At 37.0% G+C, this 5,382-nt stretch overlaps 1 protein-coding gene across 1 annotated transcript in view; it reads right to left on the reverse strand.

Annotated features, from left to right (window-relative positions):
- Nucleotides 1–5,382, reverse strand: part of LOC148939570 (uncharacterized) — a 61,335-nt gene extending 55,953 nt beyond the window's left edge. Inside the window, exon 1 of the mRNA XM_089106597.1 lies at nucleotides 5,352–5,382. The gene's annotated coding sequence lies outside the window, so the exon portion shown is untranslated. The remainder of the gene's footprint in view (nucleotides 1–5,351) is intronic.

Below are 5,382 nucleotides of genomic sequence, written 5' to 3' on the forward strand. Positions count from 1 at the left end.
AAAAGAGATGAAAAGGGAGGATATAGCAATTTATATCCGTGACACACACACGGTTCAAATTAGGCAAGACCTTACACGAAATATTAAAGGAATTTTCGAGTCGTTGTTCCTAGAAGTATGGCTGTCCCCAAATAAAAATTTATTGTGGGTGAAATTTATCGTTCTCCGTCAGGGTCAACGTCTCAGTTTATGGAACATATGGCTCAAGTTCTGGAGCTAGCACAGTGTCAAAAAAATGAGCTTATTCTCATGGGAGATTTTAATATTAACCTCAGTATTCTGCTAAGAGCCGAAGCAGCAGATTTGTTAAATAATATGGCAGGTTCAGGCCTATATCCTGCTATTACGAGCCCGACACGGATTACTGAGAGTACGCATTCACTTATCGACAACATATTCAGCTCCTTGCTCCCACAGTCGGTGGCAGTCCTCGTCAGCGACACATCAGACAACGTCCACATTCATGCAACACTCAGCCTTTCAGAACCAGCTAAGATAAGGTCCCGAATCAACCCTATTTTAGTAATTATATGTTTAAAAGATGAAAACTTGAAAAAATTAAAACAGGAACTAGAGCAGTTAAACTGGGATAACGTAATGGAGATTCAAGATGAAAACGAAGCATTTGGGTCATTTCACTCGACGTTCTTGGATGTATACAGTAGATGTTGCGTGAGAAACCCGAGAACTAATAAACGAAAACAAGACTAGCCAATTAGCCCCTGGATGACGGATGGTCTTCTGGCCTGTGTGAATAAGAAAAAGCACCTTTGGGGAGAGTATAGACGCTTTCCGAGCTTAGCGCGGCTAGAGGAGTATGAGCAATACAGGAAAGTCCTTCGGACTGTGTTACGAAGAGCAAAGCGTGGCTACCTGCAGCAAAAGCTGACGGAAAGCGGAAAGGATGGTCGAAAAGTTTGGCAAATTATCAACTCGGTTCTATATCCAACCACTAAGTCTTCCACATTACCAGTGAAATTGGTCATGAATGATGTAGAAATTACCGAACCTACACAGGTTGCCGCATTGCTAAGTACATTTTTCGCAAAAATCGGCAATACCACAGCAAATTTTGTCGGGATACCATCTAAATCATACAAAGAATGCCTAGGCCTAAAGCTTAAGAAATCAATGGCAGTGAGTCTTGTAACAGTAGGTGAGCTTAAATTACTCGAAAAAACTTTGAAGGGCTCTTCTGCTTCAGGTTTTGACCTGGTCCACACAAAGGCACTGAAAGCGGTAGTGATGACCATTGCTGAGTCGCTAACTTACCTTGTAAATCTTTCATTAGATAAAGGGGTCTTTCCTGAAATGTTAAAAAAGGCAAAGATAATACCTCTTCACAAAGGTGGAAATCATAGAGACACAGAAAATCATATACCAATCTCAATCTTATCAGTTTTCTCGAAAGTCTTTGAAACGCCAATGAAAAACCAGCTTTACCAATATTTAGAGGCCAAAGGCTTTTTTAACAGCCGCCAATTCGGGTTTAAGGCTGGCCATTCAACCAAAGACGCCCTTACTTCACTAAGTTTATACCTAAACAGAATCCTGGATTCGGGTGCTTTACCTGCAGCAGTGCTTCTAGATATTAAGAAAGCGTTTGATAGCATGCACCACGAAATATTACTAGGAAAGCTGGATCATATTGAAGTTCGTGGCCAAGTCCTAGATTGGTTTAAGTCTTTACCTGGAAAATCGTCGAATGTACACAGGAAATGACCATACAAATGATGTATGTATCTTTGTCTAGGCCTAGTTTTTCGAGCTTGTCTCCACATGGGCCTATGTCAATTATATACATGTATATGTTAATAATAAAATGATTGAACTTGAACTGCGGGGTGCCACAGGGCTCTAAATTGGGACCGGTATTGTTTCTTGTTCACGTAAATGATCTTCAGCAAGCACTGACTCCTGCAAGTCGTAGCCCTTATTGCTGCAAACTATGTCACCCACAAACGACGCCGGGGTCTATAGTAGAAGCCAAGGACGATCTAACGGCATTTGCGGATGATTCACTTATGGCAAGCTCAGAATGGAACATCAAGTCTCTCAAAACGAAGCTACAAGACATTCTTGAAGAAACGTACCTGTGGATGGACGCAAATCGTCTAGTCATCAACATTGACAAATCGAGTGTTTTATTTTTTTCATGTATAGATTTGCTGGCTCCTGATGTTATTGGTACTGAAACCTCTCGTGGACTTATCAAGAGACCAGAAAAAGGACACGTTCGTTACCTAGGGATTTTAATCAACGAAAACCTCTCATTCAGACACCACATAGCAAGTGTTGAGACGAAGCTTTCAAGGAACCTTGGAATCTTGAGAAAACTCAGTCACCATTTCCCTAAAAAAATACTGATCCTGATTTACAATGCAGTTATCAAGCCTCACATTCAATATTGTTCTACGGTTTGGCAATCTAATTTAAAGACACATTTACAGAGACTAAACTCAGTTCACAATAAAGCACTTCAAATTTTAGGCCCAGCACTGAATAGACTATCAATGATATCACTTTACAGACTATCTTGCACCGTTATTTGTTTTAAATATTTTTCAGGAACACTCCAATCACCATTTAAAGGCTTATTTACACTAGCAGCACAAACCCATAGTTTAAATACACGATCTTCATCAGACATTTATATACCCCCTGACACCGACAGCTAGGTCGGAATTTTCTCCTAGAATTGAGTGTGCTAGAGAGTGGAATGCACTTCCGCAAGAGCTGAAGTCATATAGGTCTCTCGGTTCCTTTAAAAAGAATGTGAAAAATTATCTAAAAGATTAAATATATATTTACTAGATTTATTTTATTATTATTTGTTTAGAATTTTTCGATATTATTATTAATTATCATATTTTAGTTTGATACTTCAAGGGGTGTGAGCGGAGAAGAAGTTGTGTTAAATTTATTGTTATTTGATGGTGGTTCGGGGTGGAAATTTGAGAGGACAGGAGGCCATGCTGTATTTAGAGTGTGCAATTATTACGGGCCCAAACGTGCATCAATGCATAAGGAACTGAGTTAAGTGTATTTTTATATATTTTTTTTTTAATTAAAACCCATATTGAACTTGAACTTTGTTAATGCTAATGAAATAAAATAAAATAGGATGAAAATATAATGGGCTACATATTTGCACATTTGGGGGAGGGGGAAGCATAGCATATATTAAATACATAACCTAATCTAACCTAAGTACCTTTTTTTGCCACTTCAACCCCAAAAAACTAAAATTTAAAATAACAACTCACTAGCTAGCGGAAACCTGTTTTTTAAATGATATCTTTGAAATTCTCTATGCGGTTAATTACGTGTTTATCGGATTCAAGACAAGTACCAATTATTTTGTAAATTATAGGCTTAAGCCCATCAAGTAAATACTTTATTACCATAGTGTTTTTATCTAGCCTTATTTAGGCAGGGGGACATTATCAGAATAGTGACCATTATACTTTGAAAGTGCTGATTGGGGTACCAAATTGTAAGCCAGGGCTACTACTTTTGTTATTGTAGTGTTTCTTTCAGAAGAATCCATAGACTATAATATAAGCCATGGTTCCTTACCATATAGTCTAGACCTATAATTCAAGACAGGGCTACTGGTATGAATTTGAAAATAGACCTAGGCATATTTCTGGCTTTACTGACTTTTTCAGTATATTTTCAGCAAAAGAATTACTGCAACAATAGGCATGTGGATATTATAATCTAGGGTAAAATTCTACTTTAGCTACTTTTGGCTATCTTGGAAAGGGGTTAGGTTAGGAAAATGAAACTTTCAGGGATTGGTCTACAGGCTAAAGTTAGTCCTGGAAAGGTATTTTCAAGTACCTACCCCCACTCCTTCTCCCTCTAGAGGGTCCTGACCTTTGATGACCTTTAAAAATATGTGAGTTATAGAAGTGAAACCTTGCAAAATAGATCTTCTGCTTAAATGAAGTACAACAAAATTGTTTTCAGCTTCTCAACTTTGCTCAATCCCAATTTATAAGGTTTAAAACATACAAATACATTTCCTAAATTTTGGAAATAAACTATTTATATGGCTTAAAATTCTGCTCAAATAACTGAAATTGCATTTTCAGAGCCAAAGCCAGAGAAAAAGAAACTGATAACTGAAAATTAAGGTAAAATTTTGTTTTGTCAAAATTTCAATGGGTATGAATTGAAGTTATCAAGTATTTTGCAATAGGTTAGGTTAGGTTTTGAATTGAAGTTATCAAGTATTTTGCAATAGTTGCATAGGTTGGATCAAGATGATGGGTAATTGTAGACAGAGAAAAGCCAAGACAGATAGTCCAAGTAATTGAGAGACCTGTCATGTAGGCAAATTTCAGGACCATCTAGAGGGAGAAGGAGTGGAGGTAGGTACTTCAAAATATCTTCCCAGGACATACTTTAGCCTGTAGACCCATCCCTGAGAGTCTCAGTTTCCTAACCTAACCCCTTTCCAAGATAGCCAAAAGTAGCTAAAGTAGAATTTTACCCAGGGGGTTAAATTCTACTTTACCTACTTCTGACTTTCTTGGAAAGGGGCTGGGATTAAGAAAATAAAACTTTAATGAATGGGTCTACAGGCTAAAATATGTCCCGGGAGGGTATTATGAAGTAGGCCTACCTACCACCATTTCTTCTCTCTCTAAAGAGTCATGAAATTTGCCTACATGACAGGTCCTATGCCTATTGAAATTTTGTAAAAACAATATTTTACCTTATTTTTCAATTATCAGTTTCTTTTTCTTTAGCTTTAGCTGTGAAAATGTTATTTCAGCTGTTTAATAAGAATTTTAAGCCATCAATAGTTATTTCCAAAAATCTGTAAATATATTTGCATATCTTTAAAACTTTATAAATTGGGACTGAGCAATGTTTTGAAGTTGGGAACAATTTTGTTGTACTTTATTTAAGCAGAAGATCTATTTTGCAAGGTTTCACTTCTATAACTCACATATTTTTAAAGGTCATCAACGGTAAGGACCCTCTAGAGGGAGACAGAGTGGAGGTGGATACTTCAAAATATCTTCCCAGGACATACTTTAGCCTGTAGACCTATCCCTGAAAGTTTCATTTTCTTAACCTAACCCCTTTCCAAGATAGTCAAAAGTAGCTAAAGTAGAATTTTACCCACTTTAGTCCTAACTCAATAATATGATTTCATAGAACTTTACCCAATATCCTAGCCTACTAGCTAGGCTGAGTCACTGTATCAAGGATTGTCAGAAAACTTAGCCAAAAATGGCCTGGGACAACATTAAAATCACACTCCTTACAGTTTTTCAATTTTCCTGAATATACTATATTAGTCATTCAAATAGTAAAGCAGCATAAAATCTTACACAAATTTTAAAAACTGTTACTCGTTTCTTA

This window comes from Artemia sp. Qi Xiang Cuo, chromosome 21 (genome assembly GCF_049724085.1).
Source record: "Artemia sp. Qi Xiang Cuo chromosome 21, ASM4972408v1, whole genome shotgun sequence".
NCBI lineage: Eukaryota > Metazoa > Arthropoda > Branchiopoda > Anostraca > Artemiidae > Artemia > Artemia sp. Qi Xiang Cuo.